Here is a 26,479-nt window from a genome sequence, read left to right as displayed (position 1 = left end):
AGTCATGTTCCTTGTATTATCTTTGGTTCCTATTATTGTCCTCAATTTTCCTTTTTCGTGTCTCCTGTGTTCCCCTCTGTCTGTCCCCCACAGTTTGGTCTTGCTCCTTTTTTCAGTTTACTTTCTGTTTTATTTTGAAGGTCCGCATGTGGTTTTTTGTGCTTTTTCTTCTCTCTGATCTTTTTTGAGCCATCAGTGACTGATTGAGTTCACCTATCCTTGTTCTGTAATTAGTCTGTGTCTGTTACATAGGTCTTTGTCAGTTTATCATCTCTACACATTATTTTTACAGAATCTTCCCTGGTAATGGATTTTGTTGTTTTTATATCACTTAACCTGAATCATGCAGCTCGTTTTGTTTACTTTTTGTTTTACAAAAATCCGATGAATGCATTGGCGAGAACACTTGAGTCCGTATCTTGCCCAGGGATACTTTGCCACACAGACTGGAGCAGCCAGAGATCAACCCACCAACCTTCCATTTAGTCACCCCCAATCCATCTGATGGTCTCCTACTCCACTTTTCTCTCACTCATGAGGAAGATTCAACGATACATAACAATATCGCAAATAATTTACATTTAAGAGATAGACATCATCATACAGACTCTGTATCTAGAACCTAGTTATTCTTTCACTACTGTGTCCAGGGTAAAACAAACAAAAACACAACAGCTAAGCTCTTAGTTCTTAAGCCAATGTGAACGAGAAGTCCTTTTTGTAATCATAAAGACTTGAACATTTAGATTTTTATTACATCTGAGGAAACAATGCAATACAATGCAATCAAAAGTTCCCAAACAAAAGCTCGGTGCAGGATTAATTTTGCATCCTTACCAGCTACCATTCACTTATACTTTACTCTATGCACTTTTAAAACATATCAAAACATTTCCTTATGCCATTTTAGTCCATAAACCCCATTAGAACCAATCGCAGGAAATATTATTTGAGCCAGACTCACAGTAGAATAGAAAGTGTAACAGAACATGCTGAGAGAACACCAAGTGCTAGAAGGGGCACACTGAGTATGTAGAGCAAGTTCAACAGTACACTGAGTCTGTGACATTACAAAGATCTGTTTTTAAAACAGTAACTTTCTCCATCCATTCAAGTGCAAAAGTGGAGGCCAGACCAGAATCACCACATTCCTGTCCTTGCATTAGAGGCACTGGCTATAAATCTTAAATGTTCATAAACAGAAACCATTCCCATTATAGCGCCATAAAGTGCATGCCTCATTTCTCTGTGGTTTTGCAGTTAGAGCGTGTTCAGGACTCATGTAGCATGCGGATGGACCAGAGGCCATTTCAGACTCACAGCTGATTCAAGATGCCCCACCACCCCCGGGTGGTGTCAGGACATGAGGGAGGTGGGGTTTACTCTGCCTCACTCACGTGCACTCAGCACGTTTGACCCACATTAGCCAACACTATGCCTGCTGTTGCTGCTGTGTATATTAATAACCAAGCTCACATTCTCCTCTCTGTACTCTCACATCATGAAGGAGCACAGTTTTCAGCCCATTATTTGAAACTTAAAATATATTTTGTATCTTTTTTATTACCAATAAAGAAGTTAATTAAATGATGAATTCATCCAGTTACAAAGGATATTCTTAGGAAGTATTTCTCTGTGAAATAAAGCTACTGAATGACAATTTTCTACATGACTATTTTGGTGTTAGTATTGTTTAATACTTAATGCACCTTTGCACATGCGTGACGTAAAGGAAATGGGGAGATTTTGAAGGTTGCAGACCTTTGTGAGGTGGAGGAAAATGCTGTCGAAGGTGAACTGGACCCTTTGGAGAATGCCTGCAGTGCTTTGCTTCTCTGTGTGTGGCAGTCAGAGCAGTTCACCTACAAAAATCTAAAGGTCAATGAGCATGTATGGCTTTTGGGTAAGTATGTCTCACATCAGGTCCTGCATTCATGCAGTTGCTATTATTAAATATTTATATTTCTTATTGATCTTGGTTCTGTATCAATTTCTCTATTCCTATTTACATTGCCTTGTGATTTTAAGTATTATTTATCAGTTTTATCCTCATTAATAGCTTAGCTATTTGTCTTCATTCTATAGCAACGTCCAAGTCATTTTTATTTATTTATTTTCCAGACCTACTTTGAATGAAAGTGTTTTGCACAATGGGGCAAAAATGAATACTGAGAAATTGACAGGGTGACAAACACAGAGAGAAAATGATACAGAAATCAATACGTCTTAAAATGAATGAATCAATACAATTTTAATTCATTCATTGATTATATTGATTCATAACATTAGTCATGCTTACTGTTATAAAGGTAAATAAACACAAAAGAAAATTATTGCATTGAGTGAATTAGTTAGGAAGCAATTTTAACACACCCTGCAGCTATGTGAAACATTACCCTCAAAAATACTACTTACTTACTGCATACTCTCATTTGCATCTCTTTTATAATACTCCATGGATAACTGCTTTATTATTTTTTTGTGTGAAATCTAGTTTAAAATGTAACCATTTAGAATATGCTCTGTTAAAAAAAGGCAGGTGTTATAAGATAAAGCTTCAGCCGACAATTTTCAGTCAAAAATTCGCTTTATTTCCTGTTATTTATTTTCTTTTATAGGCATTGTTTTGTTGTTATTTTGTTTTTGTTTTTAAAAAATAAAAAATTTTAAATATTCTTTTTAATATTTTTCAATAATGGTTTTATTAAACAATTTCTTAATTTATTTAATATTGTTTTTCTTTCTTTCTTTTTTCTTTTTCTTTCTTTCTTTTTCTTTCTTTTTTTTAAATTTTGATGTCTGATATGCTTAACTGTCATGTAGAATTAGTCACAGACATTTAGCTGACCACCCACTTCCAGTGACAGAGCTGTACTGTAAACACCTGCCGTCTCACTGTGCTCAACTGGCTTTTAAACATGAGAGGAAAACCTTTTGAGAGTCACCAGCATGCCCTGTTCTTATGTAACACCCAGATCTGGCCAAAGAGAGTGCTGAGGGGCTTAATCTGCCCTGGCACCAAGGGTGTGGAGGCTATTCAAGAGCCCCGAGGGGATTGGGGAGGGTGCACAATCTTAGGTGGCAGTTTGGGCTCTTGTATTTGCTATAAAACTCAAAAAGGTTAAATGAGAGGGTAGGTGGGGTGACAGTAAGAGCATAATAGCAGTAATAAGAGAGGAGGTGCTGTGGTTGTGGTCAGGAATGTGGCGTCTGTGGCTAAGCGAATGGATGACGAAACTGTTAAATGGCGCTTTGAAAGGCAAGCATCTCTGATTTTAATGAGAGAAGGGCCTCATTCCTCTTCAGCAAGTGGTCAGAATTAGTGTCCTACTTCGGAGACAAGTGAGGCTCCTGGCAGAGCCCCTGCACCTCACACCAAACTTTCTTTTAATTTAGCCTGAGAGAGAGAAAGACAGAGAGAGAGAGAGAGAGAGAGAGAGAGAGAGCAAGATGGGGACAGTTCTGCTGAACAGCCAACTGGGCATACTCCACAGCCAGGCCAAAGAAAATGTCCATTCACTCTCAAATTAGCCGTCTGCATGGCCACCTTGAAAGGAGGCCCCTCTCTACCTAATCTTCTCAGACTGTGTGCACACACTGGCTGTCTGCTTCATGAGCGCCTGAGCACTGAAACCACAGCAGTTAATTGAAGCATTATCAGCATAAGCATGGTCAGTTAAGCTGATTATCTAACTGTGGACTATCCTCCTTAAAGACACATAAAAAAAACAGGGGACACATATGAATCCTGCATGTTGTCTTTAAAGGCCATCAGTTTGGCACTGTGCAGGAAAATACAGAGCAGCAACTGTGGATTGATGGATGGATAGAGAAGATTGTTTTTCATCTCTACTGAATATTCCCCCCATGCTCTCCATCAAATTATTGTACATTTTAATTAAGCTCCTCAATTACAAAAGGACAGCGTTTGATAATGAGGATCAAAGTGAGTGCACTATTCAGTAAATGACAAAGCAGCTCCCTTGGCACACAGATGCTGAGATTAGTTGGCTGAGGGAGTCTGGCACCTCACAGCTCCAGCCAACAATGACAAAGGAAGCTGAATTCCTGGAGAAAATAATAATGCAAAGCTTCTATGGAACAATGCCAGAAACATTAATAATGCTATCAGGCGATGTCCTCTGACTATGCATTCGATGCTTCAGAAATACTTCACACATTGCTCGTGCATAGCATCTGTTTCTTGAAGATTAGTAAAGACAAGGAGGGACACATGCAGACTGGTTGCTTTGCTATTACAGCACATGTGGAAATATTCATAATCGACTTGTCCTTGGTTAGGACAAGCATAAGAAACATGCGCTCAACATCAACCATATGCGGGTGACTGATAAGAACAACGACAGCTTCTGTTGACATATGGTCCACTGCTTGACCTCATCTTCTATCCATCACAATTTTCATTACATCACCTTTCTCACTCTCGGCAGTATTTTGAGAGAATAGTACTGTATTTTGGATATATTTTCTTTTTTTCCTTTTACTTAAAGACATTTGCAGTGCAGGCTTTTGTTTTTTTAGCTGTTGAAACCCATTTTAATACACTTGACATCATTTTAAGTGTAATATTTTTTTTATTAATGTAGTTATTAAACAGTTATAACCTGTTACTGTAATGTAACAAAATCAATTTAGTTTTACTCTATGTCCATTTGATGCAATATTATCAAGACAACAAACATATTGAGGCCTTAATTGTGTTAAAATCACAAGTTCAAAACCCTTTGTGGCTTCACTACACCAGCTTACATTATATCCTGTTACCTGTCTGGTTGCAGTGTACATAGCTCTACCCCTTTGGCCTGGTAGGCCTTTTACTTCCTTACCACCAGACTGAGAACAAAGAACCTGTAAGTTAAGAAGACTCTGCTTAGCCTTTTAACAGATTATCATGCAATGGAACGAGATCTTTCCTCCCTTGATGTTTGGTTATGTTACACTAGATCCCTGTATTGTTAACTTTAAAGAAATGGAAATGCTAAGATGGTGGATGCATTAGTGACATAAGCCTATGTTATCCTAATTTATAGGATCATTTCAACAGCATGACAGCAGTGTGATTTGGGTTGATCCTTGATTGTATTTTTTTCTCATTTAAATGCAAAGGAAAAAAAATCATTAATTCAGTCAAGTCGTCCATTAATTTATCCATATACCCCCCATCTGTTAAATCTACCTTCCACACAGCTGTCAGGAGAAACTTAGATCTGCTGAAGTTAAACTGTCTGGTGAAACCACCACCCAGACCTTAACAGACTGATAATCTCTCTACACCTGCAATTCTCATACTGTGGTCCGACTCGCGGAGCATGGACTCAAAGGGAAAAAAATTAAGTGTTCAGGAAACTCTTAACTATGGCTCTAATATTGTGTAACTTGAGTAATTATCACTCTTATTAGCTCTGTACACTTTTTGTGATGTCTAGTGGGTAAATAAGCCAAATAAATTCAATGTCCATAGTGTGACTCATAGTTTAGATGTCATACATCACCCTGTGCCCCTACTTTTAGTCTTTTCTTAGGTCAATTCATTAGTTTCTAGCCTAATTTAGCATGCCAAATTTGCCTTCATTACTATTATGGTTCATGACTTCTGGTTAATCGCACCAAAAGTTATTAAGGTTTTTGAAAGCTCATATAGAGGTTAAAAGTAAAATTATTTATTATCTCAAAGGTATATAGTACTCTGGGTAGCATGGTGACAGAGTGGTTAGCAGGAGGGTCCCGGATTCAAGGGCCCCCCGTTGTGAAGTTGTCCTCATGTGAAAATATGCTCGAATTTTAGAAGCCTACACATCAGTTTACATGTCAGTTTACACAGTTTACGTGCCAACCTCCAAAATTTGGCCTACCAGTGTCTGTGTATCACGTGAAGTTTGAAGTTACAATTTGGTTTAAATTAAGTAATAATTTGGCCAAGCTGCTGTTTGTTACCACCAACCCCCAAAGTGTAATGAACAAGAATACCAAGAAGCAGAATTTTCCCTTAATCTGGTCAACTAAATAGCATAAATTGCTGTCAGTTGTATTACTCAGTGACATAAAAATGTCTGTTTCACATTATTCAATTTTGATTTAGCTCGTTTTGCTTACAGCTTGGGGCCTTCATCTGTTGGTGTTTATATTAACAATCTTTCAGTTTACTGTTGAATCATAGGGCTGGTAAGCAGGACAAAGAGTACAAACACATGACATGTGGTTTACTTCCCCCCTCTCTACATGATATGATCGTAGCAGATGAAGATAAAACACGCACTGTGTTTAGGTTTATGCGTCAGCAGGTCATTCCCATTGCTTGTCCTACTTGTCATTCATGCATTTTGCTTTGACTAACCTATTTTCCTTATGATGAGTGCTTACAGTATTTTGGTTAGTTCATTATTTTCCTTCCTGCTGGAGATTTAGAAATGAGAGTGTTTATTTGTTTTACTGGCAGTTTACATTCTTCTATCTTTCAGTTAATCAGACTTGTTTATGTGTGCAAACACGAGCTAAAACTGACGTCAACGTAGAATAATTGCAGAGATCTTGCTGTGTATTTTGCTGCAAATACCGTACACCATGTAAGTCAAATGCAAAGTGCACAAACAGGGATATCACGCAAGTACACGAATGCTTTTATACTGCACCTGGGAAAACCTTAAAATGTTTTTCCTGGCTTTTTTGCTCATGCTTAATGTATCATAATGGAAAGCACTGCAGTTTCACATTCAGGAAATGGACTCTCAAATAGCGGAGATATAGGGGCCATTTTTGAGTGAAATGAGTTGCAGCGTCACTGACCACTTACTCTTCACCAATTACCTCCATCCGGCATGTTCATGAATAAAATGAGCTCACAGTGGGATGTGGAGGGTTCATTATCAGCCAACACAGCATAATTTGCTGATCTGAGCAATGATAGGCATCTTGGACATGCGTGCAGGAGCTGAGAGCAATGTGAACACAATGTCCTCATGCTCGAGTGGCGAAGAGCGCACTGATTTCGGGGAGTCATTATCAACAAGCACGCAGCATTCAACCCACACACAATTATCAATTACTGTAACAACTCTTCTCAGATTCTCTAGAGACCAGATAAGTGCAGGGCAGTTTTTTTTCCTCCAGTCCTATTATGTCTGATTGCTGTAGCCCCACCAGTCGAAGTCAAAAAGTTGAGTAAATGTACAATCCTGCAAAATGGAGTACAGTGGTTTAAATTTAAAGATTTGTTCTTCATATAAAAAAAGTAAATAAACCTTTCTGTGCAAACCCACAAGACATCCACATCCACAAGTGTGCATGTTTTGCAGCTGCATTTTAAAACAGTGGGACAACTCTGGAGGCTGTACTAGTGATTAGTTGGTCATAGTTAGCCCATACCATAAACTGTATTCAGGAGCTGGACATAGCTAGTTACCATCTTAGGGTTTATGCTACCATCATTACCATCTTAGTTTTATGAGGTAAGGAACTATCACAGACCTGACTCTAAAACTGAGGGACACTACACCTCCATAGAGTAGAAACTTGTCAGTCACAAACTAGACTTGCCCTAAAGTATACCCTGCTTCATTGTTCTTTTAGACAATAATGAGGACCAAACTTTGCAACATGACCATCGTGCTATATTTGATAAGTGTGAAACTAGTGATTCAGCCCATTAATCTATAAGGAAAGGTTCTACTGAAGCCACAAATCAAGGAAACTAAGTGCTCTGTTCCCATACTATTGAATTTTCTCATATGACGTCATGCACACTTTACCCAAAGTTGTCCAGCAAACTGGATGCAATACTGTTATGGGGAAAAAATCCCCCACCTGGTTGGCAGTGCTTCCTGGAGGTTGCTCCCACTCTCTGGATGAAGTGAAGGTGCTGCACTAAAAACCTTGCTGGCAGATTGCCACAGTTGCCTGTAGTTTTTCATGTTTGTCTGCAAACCCTTGTTTGTGACAGTAAAACCTGAAAAAGTGTGATCAAAACCAGAAAAAATAAGTAAAAGTTGTACTATAGCACTGCAGTCAAGATGTTTCCAAAGATGTTTCCTTCCCACTATTTCACACTCGGCTGCGAACCGCTCCAGTGCGAGCTGGAGGCCACCACCTGATGAAGCCAACATAACCACATCATCTACAAAAAGCTGAGACAGTTTTCTGAGACCATCCAGTTGGAAGCCTTCCACCACTGGACTGTACCTAGAAATTCTGTCCATAAAAATTATGAACAGAATCGGTGATAAAGGGCAGCCCTGGCGGAGTTCAACTCCCACTGGGAATGAATCGGACTTATTGCCAGCTATGCGGACCAAGCTCCTGCAACGGTTGTATAAGGATCAAATTGTATAGCAACGTGCCAGACACCCCATAGTCCTGAGGCACCTCCCACAGTCGAATGCCTTCGAGTCCACAGAACACATGTAGACTGGTTGGTCAAACTCCTTTGCCCCCTCATGTATCCTTGAAAAGGTAAAGAGCTGGTCCAGAGTTCCACGACCTGGGACAAAACCGCATTGTTCCTCCTTTATCTGAGGTTCAACTAACGGATGGACTCTCCTTTCCAGCACACTGACATAGACTTTTCCAGCGAGGCTGAGGAGTGTGATCCCCCTATAGTTGGAACATACCCTCCGGTCCCCCTTCCTGAAGATGTGAACCACCATGCCAATCCAGAGGTACCCCACCTGATCTCCACGCAAAATTGTAGAGGTGTATCAACTAAGACAACCCTACAGGATCCAGAGCCTTCAGGAACTCAGGGTGAACCTTGTCTGCCCCAGGGCTTAGAAGTTGTTTAAATGTGATTTCAAGGCATCCTTGTCTGTTACTTTCATTCAAACTACGACCACAGCACAACACACCACACAGACCAGTGACCGACAATCATTTTCACAATGACTGCCATCAAACTCCAGGAAGTACTCCCAACTGGTTGGGAAACTGATTTTTTTCTTCTTCTTTCTTTTTCAGACAGAGACCATGCCAGATGGTCTCTGGCTGGTCGCTAAACCTGTGACTGGAGTTTTATCCCTTGATCCTACATTGTCACCATGATTGTCACACATGGTTAATGGTCACATCAGAGGAGTTGGTCCCTTGTGGTCAGTGGAAAGAACACAGGTTTAATGTACATTTGCCTTGGCTTCTATTTTTAGAACTGGAAGCTATGTGCGTCTTGGTTTGAATTGCCATAAAATTGTGTACAGACAGAACTAAGATGGCTCAAAAATGTATTATTTCAAGTTATATTATAACAGTAAAACACAACAGGTTATTCCAACCATGCATTCAGACAGGACGATTTGATTATTTACAGTTTTTCTGTTCATATTTTGTGTTATTATGAGACTATCTATATGTCTATATATCACTCTCTCTGTGTGGACTTATATTTAACTTTGGACTGACATATCAGTCAACGTTCAGCTCTAAAAACAACCAAAAGAACGAGAGTTTTGATGCTGTTTTTGATCTGAACCCTCTGTGCAACTGTGCATATATAGCCTTCTTTCACTCCTCTGGAGCATAAAAGCTTGTCTGAGAGGGTTGAGGTTCGTTAGGTGTGACCTCGTTCTACATATTTAGAATACAGAGCAAAGAACTGGTTGTGCTGGAGCAGGCTTTGAATCTAGGGTACGTTATCTTCATCACAAAACTGTACTGTGGGACTATGATCCCTTTACAACCCAATCAGAGCGGTACCATCTGCCGATTGATAGGCTGTAATTAAACAGTGTGGTGTTTTAATGTGGTAAACATGCACTGTTAAATATTTCAGACTGCTGCAAATAGCTTTTAGAGACATATTTTTCTGTATTTAGGGGCATCTGAAAGTCACACTGGGCTTGCTGGATAAAAGTGTGTGTCCGTGTACAGGTGTTGTGCAAACATACTTGTGTTTATATTACATTGTGTGGAATTACCTGGCTTATGGGGTCAATTGGGGGTCAATCTCCCATGACATAAATCGTTACTTTTTGTTGTAAAGACTTTGTTTAAGGTTTTATCAAGCTAAGCTTTGAGTAATTGTTAAGGGCTTAGTTTATCGCAGTTCATGTACCGAAAGCACCTCACAGCGGGAAGCTATCAAGTGGGCTTCAAAGTAAAAGCATGTTGTTTCTGTTATTTTGCCCCCTCTGATCATATAACATGCCTTAGTGTTTGTTTGATGTACGAAAGAAACTGTAAGCTAAGAGTGTGCGCGTTTTGGTCCTGCTATGACTTCTAAAATTAACATCCTGCTGCCACTTTATGTTTGCTTTTACAATTTCTGTGCAATATGCAGAATACTGGAGAAACCTCTTGCCCTAATGACAAACTTTTACAGATTAATGGCAAAATGATGTAGGTTATTATGATCATTATTACTATTGTTTAACCACTGTCCTCTATAAATTCTTTCCAAGAAACTTATAAAATAAGTATTTTTTTAACTTACTGCTATTTTATTAAAACCACAACGGTAGGTGAATCTTGGATAACCAACTTCACTCATGCTTTTTTTGGTAATATATAAAGATAGAATTTAAATATAAACATATAATTTAAATTAGCATTAAATTAAGAAGAAAATGTAAAAAAAAAAGAAATCTACTAGACCCCAAGCAATTTCTACTTAGGTTCAATGCACAAAATGATAATTTGAAATGAAAAAAAGAATAATCAGTCTCTATATTTTAAAACCTCAAGAGCTAATAGTATTGTTGCGGATCAAATATAAATAATTAAATAAATAAATAACCCCTCAAATCAAATAAACACCTCCCAGGACTATTGAAGGACTCTTTTTGAACCTTTTTGAATTAATGAAGATATATTCTTTTAATATAGTTGCACTTTGTTGTTTGTTCGCTTTTATTTATTTATTTTTTCAGTTTTATTTTAAAAATTTCTTTGCCTGAAAATGTTTGAATGAAAATCTTATGACATTTATTCCTTGTAAACAGTGTTATTTTGAAACATATTACCGGATGTAACGTCAGTTTTTCTCACCAGCTTTCCGCCTCTCTAATGAAATACGAGCAGCTCCCGTTCAGCTCCTCGCAAAGCAACAAACGCGCTTTCAGCGACAGGAAGAGTAACGAGACAGCTTGAGCAAGACTTGAACATGCAGTTTTGTCAGCTCAGCCGTGGCTAAAGTTACGAGTTTGTGGATAAGACAATTTAAAAAGAAGAAAAAAAAAACATTCCCGAGGCATCCTGATTTTCCTCCTCAGATTTTTCCACAACAGAGCAGAGCAACTGTCCCGGACTGTCCACAGCACTCTGTATACGGTAGGCTCTAACTAACCTAACAATCAATGAAAACATGATACAATTAGTGTGCGTGGCTTTATGTCGGGGTTGAGTTGTGCCAAAGCATGTGTGTCTTATTGTTTACTTTGAACGCACAGATATCCAACTTTGTCACACCTACTCCACACAGGTGTATGATTGGGAAATAAAGAGTAGGTTCTTTTTCTTTTGCACTTTAAAAAGTCTCACTTCCCTTTTTTTTTTTTTTATCGATGTGTGCATCGCTCATGACAGGTTGGGTGGGTTTAGACACAACAAAGTGCCTCCTGTAGTGTATCCAGACTCATTTCCTGTCCAGACTTCAGCTTCAGTGTAGATTATAAATCAACAGTTTCATTATCGTGGACTTCCAGCATGTCCTCCTCATCGGTCTCTTCAAGACTAATCTGGTTTCTTTCTATCTTATCTGTTTAGAAATGGAGAGCTGGCTAATTGCTGTGCATTATTTTAGTCTTAGGGACATGATTGCTTTTCTACGAACTACTTAAAGTTGTCATTTCTATGAAGAATCAGTGGGTGTCTTTCACACGATCTCCTCAAAATTTGTATGTACAATAACCTAAGCATGTTGAGTGCTAAAAGTGGGCCCTCATGGCAATAAGAGCCTTTAAATTTGACCCAAAATACACCTTAGTTTTTTTGTCCCCCTAGCGAACTATAAGAAACCAATAAAACATTCACATTGGCAGCAATTCTTTCTGTTAGTCTATGTAGTATATTAAATTTGTGAGTTTTGGTTGGTTGTTACACTTTGTGTGGATGTATATTTGCTTTAGCCCTTAAATTGTAATGTGGACATCAGTAGGCTAAAGTTATATTAGTTATTAGTCAGTTATTAAGTTATTAAAGTGATTATTATAAGGAATAAAACCTTGTTATTTGTTTCCACCCACACTTTGGGTCTACATGATGTGGAATGTGTTTTTCCTTTGTGGCTTTCTGGTCTTTTCTAAAGCTAGAAATGACCAAACGTGCAGCATCACAGGAGACCTGAAAATCTAGGCCTGCTCCACAGGCGGTGAGTTTGTTTTAGGATTGGTTTGCTGCTGTCAACCAGAATGAATAACACCAGCAGGAGCTCAGAAAAAGTTTTACTTAACAACAAGCAAACATGAAGTCTTTGGGGGCAGTGGCAGATTTTATGACCCAATGACAACAGAAAGTAGGAGAGAGCAGTTAACATTCACTCAAGTACTGCCTGACCTGCCCCTGGGACAGAGCAGCAACATATGTGAATTCTTAAAATGAATGGCATTCCCCCCGTGACGCTGTCTGCAGTGGAAATTGGCTCGACTCAGACGCACATTTACAGTACTGTTGCCCGGTGTGCTGTGAGGCCACACTTTGATTAAAATTAAAATCTGTGAAACACAAAAAAGTTTACATCTATAATAAGAAGGATTTATGCTGCCGAAAAACCCTAAGTGCACTTATTTTAATAATGAGGTAAAAAACAACAACATTCCCTCTATTTTAGGTTCGCAGCTCAGTCATCTGTAAACAAAAGGCCAAATGCTTGGAACAAGATAACATAGTAAAGAGCAAACAAAGCGAACAGTAGGGCAAGCTCCGGCCTTCAAACCCCCACAACTCTGCAGGATGCTGTATTGAAATTTCTTCTGCTTAAACATACAAAGCAAGGTCAAACCCGCACCTGAGCAGCTTTGTCAGTGAGAGGCTAGACAGCCTATTTGCATTGATAATTTGTCAAGTGATTTTTCTAAGCACACGGCAAGCTTCCCTAATTTCTAGAGGAGTGCTTTGTCAGCATAAAAGAGCACTCCTGACACTAAGACATATCCCGCATTGTGTTTTTATTTTCTTCTCTTTTTGCATGACGGGTGAATCATGACTCTCGATGTTTAGGGTTGGGGTGTGATGACCAGTATTTTGCTTGGTTAACAAATCTGTGTTTGTTTTGTTTTTTTCTGTCCTGTATTGTATATGTTGAAACCTTTAAATAAAAGTGTCAGTAGGGTGCTTGAACCATCAGTCACACAGGCCTAGAGACCAGTTGGCGACCACCCCTGGGAAAATGTTACCTGACCCCGTGGTTGACGAGTGGTTGCTGGCTGTCCCTGCCAGAGAGGGTGTTACAATGAACCCTCTTTTGGTCATTTGCAGATTGCCACAGTTGCCTGTAGTTTGCATGTTGTTGAGTTTATTCATCCTAGTTAAAGGCTGCATGTGGGAAAACACCTGTTACACCTACAAAACTCCCAAAATCCAAGACTAGTCAAGCTGCAGAAAAGGTTTTGCTAATTCAGGCTTGCAAATACTTATGTGCTCATTTAATGTAATCACATTTTTCAGCTTTTTATGTGATTATTATGAAACAAACTGTGTGTATGAGACACTGGCGGCCTTGAGGCACCGTATGTGCTGCCAGTTAAAATCACCCCAAGCACTAGAAGAGAAAGCACTGTTTTGATAGGGAGGTTTACTTTAGTGCAGTGCGCATTTGGTCATGTAATGTGTCTTCTCGCGGCACCACACCTTGTTTGTTTCTAGTCAGACTTGTTTTAATCAGGAAGGCTGAGCTGGAGGTATGAGTGTATATTAGTATTAAAAGGCCATATTGTTTTTGTTTTCTCTGATACTTCTCAGTTGTGCTGCTGTGAACGTTGCCCTTGAGCTCTTTAAACTAAAGGTCGTGGCCCTCTATTGTTTGTTTTATGCTGCACAAACTGTCTCCTTGAAGGAATAATAATATGAGAGAAACTTTAAAAGACAAGGGAACAATGGCAAGATAGCGGGAGCTGTCAGGAACGTAAAAACATGTGTTGTATTTAGTCTTCGTGAGGGCCCATCACGCCACATGAAGTGCAGATTTAGTAATTACTGGGTTTCTTTGTTTATGCAGCGCCTCATTGTGTTGAATTTGTTCTCCTCTCAATGATTGCTTACTGTAATTAGTGTTGTTGCAAACTTTCCCACACAACAGTGTTTTAAAACTGTCTGAAATTATGATGCTGGGACTTAGTGAGGCTTTTAACACAAATAGCTGGAGAAGAAGATTGGATACAAGCTTTTATTAGTATCAACATTACAGAAGAAGGAATAGAGCTCTACTTGAAGATCAATAATTCGCTGGGAATTATGTCTTAAAGGAAGACTTGCTGTGGGCTGATATAAAATCCATGCTTTTTCGACTGTGTACAGATGAGCTGAATGGGGGTTTCAGGTAGCTGAAAGACTGCAGGTTGTTGAAGATGTTGACTAAACAAAGTGAGCTGTGACCAGGCGGCTTTAACTGTGTGCCCTCCGTTTTCCCACTGTTAGAGTTACTGATTTCAAATAGCTTATAGTGAAATTCCAAATCTCTTTTTGTTGTGATATGATTAGATAGGCAGTGTTTCCTCCTCTGTCCTACAGTGCATTTATAATTACTTTCTGCTTTTGTAAACAGTCCTTGAGCCTGTGTTGCTGGGCACACGTCTGTAAATGACAAGAAAGGGCAATTCTTTGTACTCTTGTCAGTTCCTGTATTTTTATATATTAATACAATAGGATGTGATAATAGGAATTTTTTATGGAAACCAGAACACCTTGGCAGGCTAAGTACGAGGACATCAACTCTAATCCAGGGCTTTTCTTGTCTAAGAACTAGCTTTTGAGGAAAAAGTCATACTTTCTCTGATGCAATACCTTGACTTCAGTTCTCTTCTAATACTGTAAACGAAGGATGAAGCCGCGAATGATTATTTTAGCTGATGGAAAATTACTTTCAGGGGGTTCCGACAGCACGATTTGTTTAAAAAGCCTGTATTCCTGTCTTTTTTTCTTTTAAGCTTCAGTAAACAAAGGTTCTCTTACATAAAACTGATGAAAGGTTAAAGGATAAAACCTCTTTGTTGGAGGGTAAACTTCTCAATATGCAGGAAAACTTTGGTAAAGTAACACCAAGCCTGGCTTAAACATGGTTTTCCTGACTCTGTAAAATGAAAGTAATACATCTAAGCATACAAATATGCTAAACTGGTATTTATGAGTAAAAGTATACATGACAACCAAACCAAAGTAAGGACCAAAGTAGCCATAATTACTTTTTATGCCTCATTTATTTGCACTACTCTTATTTCAGCTCAGTGTCAGAGTAATTAGGTTACTGGATTAAGTTGTCATTTACACTAGTTGCTCTTCTTCCTGCTGTCACTATGAGTACTCCTCCTCACACATATCGGCATATTTTTATGCCTTTAACTTGTCAGTGTGGTTCTTCATGAAGATGGGGATATGTTACATGAGTTGACGGGGAAGGCTTTGCCTGGCTTCTTTTTTTCTTTTTTCTTTTTTTTTAAACCACAGTTTACAGTTGTGAATGAAACTATTATAGATACAGATATTACAGAAGCTATAGATGTAGCAGTCAAATAGTCTGACTCAAGTGTCAAGGAAGCAGACTCAGCAGACATTTCGGGTTCCCAGAGATGAGCGATATATTTACAGTGACCACCATTATATGTGAAACTGAACAAATCTCCCCAAATTAACTTAATTAACAAAAACCAAAAAGCAGATGAACTTGGTAACACAACACACCTCTATGTCAGAATCACATAAAGCTACTTTTCTGATGGCTCTGTATGGAAGGAAAATATTCAAGAAATCACTTTGTGTCCTGAAAAACAAAAGGAAACATTCCTATGAAAAAAAAACAAAAAACAGTCAGTCATGACATCATCAGTACTTTAAAAATCAGGATATGTGGAGCGGGCCTTTCCCACACCTGACATACAAGAAGACTAAGAATGAAGAACTAGTGTCAGTATGCACAAATGAGTCAATCTGCAACATAATAAACTATAAAGCAACATGGGACCAAGTATTTGCTTTAATCTGCTGAATGTTTGATTTTGACGTCAACATAATGCTTACACAAACAAACCTGGGATACTAAGTGCAGCAGTGTTACTTTGACAATAGCAAATCATAGCCAATAAACACATGTAGAGAATAATGTGGTTAATGTGCAAAAAGTCAATACTTCTGAGATGAATGGAGTATTTCAACTACTCATCCACTTTGTCACACCTCTAAACTGCTGACCCTTTGCTTTTAGCTTCCTCTACTTTTAGCTCTCCTATGAAGTGTAACGACTAAGAACCAGCATAGAATTCTGCCTAATAGATCAACCCATGTCACTTTCGGAGTCTGTGCTATAGCAAGGAGTTGTCCTCATATACTAAACTGAATCTTTTAGCTTATTGATAGTAATTTTAAGCAGTTTCCTGTTATTTCTAACTGTTGGATAAATGGTCATGTCTATTCTGCTTCAGTAACAGCAACCCAATCTAATAAAATAAAAACAGCTGGTTTTAAAAAATGACATTTGTATTGTAAAAATAGAATTGGAAAGGGTTTTTTCCCCCTTTGGGAATGGACCTAGGACCTATTTTTGGGGGCACCAGCATGGCTACATTTTGGTTCAAAATCCATGAAAAGCCTGAGAACTCTGCTTGGAAAAGGTGTTATGAATAACAGAGCCCCTATTTTGGTAGATATCCTAGATTTATTATATGAAAGATACGTGACGGGGGCCATTATGGCCATACAAATAAAAAATAATGGAGAATCTTTATATTTTTTTTAAAAATGCACCCCACAATTAAAATAACTTGCAGGTTTAATTTACTGCTGAGCATTGTGACCTGAGCTCCTGTCGAGGATTTGGTTTGGTACTCCTAGCCAGCTCTGAGCTCTTTGCACAGCTGGACTGAACAGCTGTTTGAGGGCACTGAGAGGCAGGGGCTGAGGTTTTAGAGACCTCAGATGCCTGAGCTTGGGAACCAGACAGGACATTTTGTGGCCTTCTTTTCTGCCTAATCTGTCCTGACGCGACCAGGTTGTGTCTGTGATCATTAAATTTTGAAGAATACAGATTAAGATGGGGAGTATTTGGAGGATTTAACAGCAGATGAATGTTACACTCAGGCCTCCCAGTTTCTCTCCTTTGTTAAATCTCATGTGATTTTTTTTTTTTTTTTTTTTTTGCTTTGTCCCAATTTTCAAGTGCAGCAGCCATTTATCTGTGGACATCTTTTACCTTCTAAATTGCCATTTTTTGTCCTCCTTGTCTCCTTTCCCGGTGCTTTGACTAATGGCCCCATTTCAATGCAAATGGACCATGGTGCCAAAGCACCCTCCATCCATATTTTAAAACTTTTGACTTCCAAAACTTTGGCCAAAAGTTTTTGTTTCTAGAAGATTTCCCAGGACTTTTTTATACCTCTACAAAAACCCATAGAACCACATGTAGTACAATAACTTCAATATGTTATATGTCAACATGATCAACTTATGTTTGTGTATTATACAAAGGGTGTGCAACTAGGAAATGACTTTAATGTTAACCTGTTGATTTTCTGTCTAAAAGAATTCATAGCTTGAACTTATAAAGGTGAAATTGCTTGATTTATAAAATATTCAGCAATGAAGCATTGGTGTGCATGTGACAGAAGATGGGGAACGAGAGAAGGCATCGTAAAGAGAAGACAAAAGAAAGCCACTAAAGCAAAGACAGAAGATTTTAGAGCAAATGTTGAAGATGAAGGAGAAAAATGTAACACATGTAGTTAGGCCCACAAGTGGTGTCCTTACCACAGTGTGTAAAACAAGTATAAACAGATGTTTAAGGCAGGAATTCCCACTGATTTTGAAATAAGAATCTCAAACCCTTGACTCATGCTGGTGTCATGACACTGACGTCATTGTTTTGCCAGTATGCAGCTATCAGAAAAACATTGTCAGTCAGTTGATGAGCTTCAGGGCACGTGATTCAGAGAGACTGGAGAAGGTTCCCTTTTGTAACTGTTTTCTTGATTGATTGTTTTGCCAATAAAATATCACAAAATGTCAAAAATAATCTTAATTTTTTAGTAAATATATTGATGGTTTTTTCCCCCAACTAACTTTCCAAAACTCAAACAGTCATTTTACCTTATATGACAAGATTTTCTGATAATAAGAGGACTCATTTGTTGCAGTAATACTTAAATTCAGTTTCACTGTCTGGCCTGACTTTGGTTTTTTTTAAATAGACTGATCAGCCAGTGCTTTAAAAAAATAAATTCAGGGTTATTTTTTATATTCAAGTGTGACGCAAAGTGGACATGACTCTACCAGTTTTTATTCTACAGACAGAACAGAGTTCATCCCCTGAATACCGATGAATGTAGAATATAAAAGCTCTCTCCTTTCAGTAAATTTCTAATGTGCTGTTTAGAGAAGCAGGCTGAACCTCTCATATTTCTCTTTACTCAATCACTGCTCCACCGCTGTAACTGCATTCGTTCTCTTAATCATCCCCAAATGTTTTTCCCCATCCCCACAGACTTGACCTGTGCCACTGCCTCCTTTCCTGCACTCACTTTCTGAATGGGTCACAGTAGTGACTACATTTACAGTTTTGTAAACAGCCCTGATAAGATACCAGAACGGCTGGGCTTAGTTTCCTTCAGAGATAAGTTGCTGTCATCAACATCACTCAGGGAAAAGTGTCCTTGGTGGGTGGAAGGTAGGAGAAGACACTATTTAAGTCTGAAGTCATTGAATGAGCTACAAAGCATACTGCCAGAGTTCTAACAGTGTATTACAAGCCCAGTGGGGATAGGTTATATATTTTATAATACAAAAGCTACAACTTGGTTTAGCTATTCTGTCTTACTACCTTCTTGGAAGTGCTGCTAGATTAAGCAGAAGTCACAATCATGATTGGTCATTTTATTTTGGTAATTGTTTGATAAATGTAATTAACTTAAGTTAATAAGATGCACAATATTAACTTATTACAGAATTTTCTTGAGCTTCAACTTATTAAAAAAGAGGTGGAGGTGGTGGGAGACCCAGGGTCTTTAAGCCCCAGCATGGACTGATTCATAGCGCTTTTCTACTCACCCGGAGTACTCAAAGCGCTGTATACAACATACCTCGTTCACCCATTCACAACCACTCATACAAGTGCAAACTAATAAACATTCACACTCCAATGAACGCATCGGAGGGCAACTTGGGGTTAGTATCTTGCCCAAGGATGTTTGGCATGCAGACTGGGAAGCCAAGGATCGAACCACCAACCTTCCAATCAGTAGCTGATCTGCTCTACCACCTGAGCCACAGCCACCCCAACAAGGTTTTGTTGTGTTTTAAATCTTCTCTTCTTCTCCTCCAACTTCATCCAGGCTTATTTTTGTTTATCTAAGAAACATCTGGAAACTCAAATCTTTACTGTCAGCCAATAAAAATTTGCTCTTTACATACATTTTCAGTCGTCCTTGGTTGCTTATAGAAAAAGCTAACCCTTGCACGCCATCCTACTTGTTAATAGTTCCTTTAATTTTCTTCCACTTAAACTTAGTATTTCATGCAAAGCCTTACGTGGACAAGCTCTTGCTCATATATTGTAGCAGATCTGCTGAGACCTTATTTGAACAGTTGGCCTTTCCCATCATCTGAACAGTCGTTTAATTGTTCCACACTTAGTTTAAATTCAGAGATCACCAGATGAGATTGTGGTGCCTCAACTTTGGAACAGCCTTCCTCTATCCACGAGACAAGCTGAACCAGTGGTTTGATTTAAACATCAGCTGGAAACGAATTTTTTGTAGGTTACCTTCTCCTTAATTATTTATCCTAGTGCAGGACTCCCATGCCTCTGGAGACCTGCACAGCAGCCACAGGGAAACCCCTGGAAAGTTCACACACAACTGCCTCACAGTGTTTAATGTGGGCCAGTTGACCCTAAGCGATCCACAGACAAATGCAGTTGCTGGCGACCATGATTAAATCTGCCTCAGGTTCATCTACATCTACCTGTTGAGTTTAACTTCCTCTTGGCAGATCTTTTATGACCGAACGCTACCTTTTAGTCATCTCGCCTCAGGCTGTCTTAAAAAGTGAATGAGTTTGAGCATTTAGGGAAGAGTACAAACACACCGTTATAAAAGAAAGGGTGTGTATATATTGTTATGAGCCAAAATCACCAGCATTGAAATTGAATTTAATATGACATTGAAGACCCAAGCAGATATTATAACTACTATTTTATAGTAGAATCATAGTAGGCTAAATAATCTTTGCCACATGAAGCGAATCAGTGGTCTCCCACTAGTTATATTTGGGTATTACGACCCCAGTGCCTCTCTTTCTCATCACTCTCGTCTGTGTGAAATACAGATGCTAACAGTGCTCCTGTGTTTTCTCTGGGCTTTGCAATCACTGTTAGAAAAGATTAGTGTAGCTATATTAAATTGTTTGCCCCTGTCAGGGCCACTGGGGTTATCAACTTCCCTGGTGGAAACCCTGTATATAGAGCCTTTATCTTTAATGTCAGAAAGACCAAAAAGTCCTGCAGCAGATTATATGGCACTGATCCCTAATCTCGATATCATTGAGTCAGTCTGAGATTACATAAAGAGCTAGAAGCACCTGAACATGCTCTGAAAATGGGGGACTACGTCTAAAAATGCGTGCAGTTTTTAAATGGTTAATGCAATACTTTTATTAAATGTTTCTGATCCCATTTGCTATGAGTCTACATACTAACCACATGAGGTTAATTTGTCCACTGTTTTGGATATGTTACAATAATGGTGACAATGTTGGATCAAGTGAAGAAGGCTCCAGTTGCAGGAAAAACCATTGTTAAAACCCAATTATTCAGGCCTACAGACCAGTCAGTGAGCCCCTGGCAACCACCTGTCACTAGGGAAAAATTATATTCCTCAACTGGAAAAAATGTCTGGTGACTACTTTGGTTGCTAGCCTATATGCTGCTGTTGTGGTTTCTTCTTGGTTTCCAGATTGGGTTGCACTCTTTCAAATTTTATTTCCACTTTGTTAGTAGTCAAAGAATATTTGTAGACAAACGTGGAAACATTACGGGCAACTGTGACAATCTGCTATCAGCCAAAGCAATCAGCCTCTGATAGCCAGCAACCACTGCCAACGAGCCAGCAGTAACCTGATGCTAGCTTGTACATTGCACTTGTTCTAAACATGCATTGCATAACAGCATGTAGTCACTGTGAGCATGTTAACATGAGTGTTTAGCTCAAAGCACTGCTCTGCCTGAATTAATCTGCACAGAATTACAAAGATTCCTGTAAAATATTCTTCTGCTTAATCATAGGAGGGCATCTCTGCATTGTAGCTGAGCACAATTTTGTCACATGTTGTCTGTAGCCTGAATTAAAGTTTATCCCAAAATGGCCTATAAGGAGAACAGAGCATGTACACATTGTGTGTTGCATCATCTGTGGATGATTACACAGTCTGAAAAGAGAAAAAAAAAACCTTTAAAAACAACATGCCATATTCCCATGAGCAGATGTGATTGGCGGCGGTAGTTAGTGTGATCATGACATTCACAGCTGCTGCAGGGAGGCCCATATGTGCTGATGTACAGTAAAGCCCTGCAGCATCTCTGACTCCTGCTTCTCTTCTCATTTTTTTCTCCTTCCCTTCCTGCTCTCACACTGTTTTTCTCCTCTTTCGCTACCCCTCATTTTGCCACTCACTTACTCCTCAGTTGTGTCAGCTGGCTGTTGTCCTTCTGTCATCCATCTTACAGCCTCTGACTGAGGTGCAGCCCACAGGCTTTCTCGACGACTGGCCAGGAACATGAGAAAACAGGAAAAAATAAATAAACAGTGCAGCAACTTAAGAAACGAATTAACGTCATTTCTGTGATCCTGAATTTTCATCAGACTGGATTCATATGTTCTTATTCAGAGCCATGTACACAAAGTGAATATTTTCCACTTTTAAGGGGCAGTTAGTCTAAACCCTACTGTTTATGGTTAGGCAATAAAAATTACTCTGCAAGGTTTAAAAAAAGATATGGTTTTTGGTTAAAATACAACAATTGCCACATTTTTGCTCATACAGTCCAAGGTCAGTCTGTCCTCGATTCACAAAAAACACATGGCACATGATCATCTAATGGGTCTTCACCAAAATTCTGGAATAACTGAATTGGTATCATGAGTTCTGAGCTAGTGAATCACTGAGTTTGATATATTTTTGGTTGATAACGTGACATGTCTCCACTGAACATACAAAATACACGCTACTGATCTCAGGTATTCTCATGATAAGGTGGGGCCAGGTTTCACAATGAACTCACCCGAAACTCTGGCTGATTGGGACCCACACCTAGTTTCACACCTTGGCTCAGGTGATTAGAGGATCATCAGGGGGTCCTTTTGTCCCTCTGTGGGGGGTTACTCCCACTAGGTTTATATCTGGGACTCTCCACCATTTGACCTTAGAACTGAAGAAGCTTCTCGGATGAGAGGTGAAACGTCTTCAAGTAACTTAAAGAAGTCCAGACGCTTTTCTTTGCAAGCTCCTTTGACTACGATGACCTGGATGATTGAGAACCTTCACAGACACACGCTACAGATCTAGAGTCATGCGAAAAAGAAAGTTTTCATTGAGCTCCAAGTAGACCTGTGGAAAAATAAGTGCATCGTTGGTGCTGTTAAATACTGATCACTATAAAGTGTGACCACTTCTATAAAAGCAGATGTTTTAGGAGTTTGCTGGTCTGCTGCGTTCAGATGTGTGTTAAGACTTTGCCACAGTCTTTCCTGGAGTGGATGTTCCAGCAAGTTGGACAATACAAAGATCAGAGGAAAAACTCCAAAAACTCAACCGGTCGCCCCTCCCTGAGCCTGGTTCTGCCGGAGGTTTCTTCCTGTTAAAAGGGAGTTTTTCCTTCCCACTGTCGCCAAAGTGCTTGCTCATAGGGGGTCATATGATTGTTGGGTTTTTCTCTGTATCTATGAAGCGCCTTGAGGCGACTTTTGTTGTGATTTGGCGCTATATAAATAAAATTGAATTGAATTGAATCGTAACTGACATCTCAGACTGTGCAGGCCTCAGTTACCATTTAAATATTAAAGTTCACAAAGTTACACTTACAAAAAGACTTAAAAATATTGCTTTTTTTGTAAGGGTTGCCAGGACAAAGCCTGTTCTTTCTAAAATGGACAGACCAGCAAAGCTTAGGTCTGCAAAGCTGCATCTGGCCAAACCAAAAGGCTTCTGGAACAACTTTCTTTAGTCAGATGAGACCAAAGTGGAGCTGCAATCGGAGAAAACCAAAACGAGGTATATTAGCACAAACACCTCATAACATCTGTTGAACACTGTGCCTGAGGGGTGATGATTTGGACTTGTTTTGTAGCCATAGGACCCTGGGAACCTTGCAGTCATTGGCTCAACCATGAACTCCTCTGTACACCAAAGTATTCTACAGTCAGGGGCAGCATGATCCTCAGCACAGCAGTAAATCTACAACTGAATACAGTTGTAGAAAATGCAATCAAAATCCAGACTTGAACCCAACTGAAATACTGTGGGTGGGACCTTAAAAGAGCTGTGTAGAAATAAATGCCTCCAAACCTCAATGAACTGTAGTAACGTAATAACATTGGGCCAGAATTCCTTCATAACCATATGGGAGACAAAAAAATGAGTACTTTAAGTTATTGTTACAAACTATTGAGTCATGGTGTGTAGATTTACAGAAGACTGCAAAGCCTTGTGAAAACTCTTTTATCCCCATGTGACTTTACTTCCTATTGAAACACATCAGTTTCAAAGTCATGCTGACTGTCAGGAAAAAACAGGACAATTAGTGTCCTTCAACATGAGCGAGTAGGTTGTTTTATCTTGGCTCTTTCATGCTTTTCCATGTGACTGGGAAGAATTGGGTACACCCAGCTAGAAGGAGACGTCACAGCAGACCTAGAACTCAGTGGTGGGATTCTGTGTGTCAACTATATATCTATACTGATAGATTTGATTGAATAACCTTTTTAAAATTATTTTGTTTGTTGGAGTTTGCCCTGTTTATGTCTTTAATCTTCAGCTATTACAAATCTCTGGAAATGAGAAGCAAGTTACATAAACTGGAAATATTCTTTACCTAAAAATATTGGCCAGCAGCCCACTTTTGCTTTCTTAATCTTCAGACTTAAGTTCTCCCTCAGTTTTGTTGTCATTTGCTTCATCCGCCCTCACTCAAGGTCACGCAAATCAGGCTTTTATAAATAATCAAACATAAAACTTGACTGTTTCTCTTGAGTTTGAAGAGAAACTCATAACTCAGTGTAATATTTCATCCTTTGTCTTTTGTTGTTTCTGTCAGTCTCAAGTGAGTCCTGAATGGCAGAATTGTTGCAGACATTTATCTTGGCTCTCTTGAAGCCTCCACCTTTTCCTTTTTACATCTTCATTTAGTTTCCTCACAGTAAGAGGTACTGTGTGTAACTGACTTATGTAAGTGGGACGACCCCCTCCCTGAGGTTGGTTGTTTGGATATTTTTAAATACATTTCTCCTTGCTCTCTGTGTGATTTCTGGCCTGATTATTCTCCAGCTTGGAGGCCACGAGATGGACGACACATAAATGTACTCTTTTTAAAACAGACATGCTTATGACTTATAAAAATATATCTCAAAGAGAAATCATATGCCTATGAAAGAGTCAAAAGAGGTGAAGGTTTTTGAATGGGGGGGGGGGGCTGTGCGGTAGATGTCTGAGTGACTGAGAGGTGATGGGAATGAATGAGGGTGCAGATCAGAAGCTACGTGGGAGGTGGGATGCACGGTCAAGCAGGACCTGCGTCACAGTGTTGCATAATAGTGAAGTGAAGAACATGTGCACACTGTTTGAATACGCTCTCATCCTGTCATCGCACTGCCAGACTATCCTCGCCTAACAAAAAACTTTTCCCAGTTATTCCTTTTCCTTTCAACCCCCTTTTACACAACCCACAGTTAAATAAGACAACATATTTTGGGGTTTTTTCCACAGTGCTGTGCAGCTATGCTTATGTATCTACAGATGCAAAAAACTTTGCAACTGATTATTCTTTGGTTTTCTTACTTTTGTTGACATTTTGTACAAGAATCTCTAAACCATTGTAGAAAAGAGTCGGCACATCTTATTGGTATTGAAAATAAAGCCATTGTGTAGTTATTGTAGCTTTTGTTTTGCATTAAAACGATCTGATCATAATAATGGAACAGATGTAATGTTTTACACTTAAACATTTATTTGCATTTTTTTCATTCCAACATAAATGGCTGAGTGTTTTTATTTTGAAAGGCATTTAATGGAGAGGCAGCTGTCTGTGACCCTGATATAAACACAAAGTATATGTTTTCGCTAATTCTGAAAGACTTATGACATAAAATTGCTTTCAACTGTATTTAAACAGATGCACAGCAATGAAAAGCAACTACTTGTCCCTGCAGTCTTAATTTTCACTTAAAGAAGGCAATAAAATATGATGCACATCCTCATTTCATTGTAACCTCATTCTCAGTCTCCACTACTCATTGCGTGGAAGAAGTAGCTGGATTTTTCTCCCAGGAGGTTTTTAAAATGCACGAGTATGTCTGAGGTTTGGCCTGGGTGAGGATCCTAAATGAGGATGTCTGAGAAAAACTCTGAGATTCTGCTGATCCACCTTCTTACTGTCCAAACAAGGCAGACATGCCATTTTTCCTCCTTGGATTCACTTCCCCCTCACTGCCTATTTTATCCACTTTAAACAAACATCTGTATGATTTCAGAATTCTGAACACAATGTTTCCAGTCTCCATTTGATGTTTCCCCCCTACATTTATACTGTTAGATAACCACACATTTACAATTTACAACAGAGGTCAAGTGAAAATCAATTACATGCTTTCAAGTTTATTATTACAGGATACTGTCAATATGACTGTTTGCATGGTGCTCCTTTATGCTACACCACTTCCCTGTTTTTTGAATGGCCTTTTGTTGAGTGTGTAAAAGTCCAACTGCCTCTTACCGAGTTTGTTAACCCGCCTGCAACCTTTGGTACATGGCTGAGCATTAGGTTTATTATTCTAAGTGCTATGGGATGGCAGTGTTTGGACAAGGAAGAAGTGGGACGCCACCCTATTTCTTAATAGGGTGTCCACTGGGCCCTGTGTTTTTTGTGTTTGCATGTGTGTGTTCACATGCTTTTGTGTGCGCATGCCTGAAAGCCTGGGAAATGCAGAACCTCATTTATCTTCATTACTTATACTCTATTACACTGTCCTTCCCAATAGGTGGCTAAATTTATTTCCTGCACCTCATCCCATTTAATCCTGACTGCTGCACAGTGTAGCTGTGAACTTACTGAATCCTGTTATTGCCAGAC

The 26,479-nt window shown here is 39.1% G+C and overlaps 1 protein-coding gene across 1 annotated transcript in view; it reads left to right on the top strand.

The window, feature by feature from the left end:
* Positions 1-11,005: 11,005 nt before the first annotated feature.
* The window catches only part of LOC113028147 (leucine zipper putative tumor suppressor 2 homolog), a 41,686-nt gene continuing 26,212 nt past the window's right edge, over positions 11,006-26,479 (top strand). The window contains exon 1 of the mRNA XM_026178178.1: positions 11,006-11,271. The gene's annotated coding sequence lies outside the window, so the exon portion shown is untranslated. The remainder of the gene's footprint in view (positions 11,272-26,479) is intronic.

The sequence above is a fragment of the Astatotilapia calliptera genome, chromosome 8 (assembly GCF_900246225.1).
Source record: "Astatotilapia calliptera chromosome 8, fAstCal1.2, whole genome shotgun sequence".
NCBI lineage: Eukaryota > Metazoa > Chordata > Actinopteri > Cichliformes > Cichlidae > Astatotilapia > Astatotilapia calliptera.
Note: the sequence above shows the minus strand (reverse complement) of the source record. Positions and strands in the feature narration are given on the sequence as shown.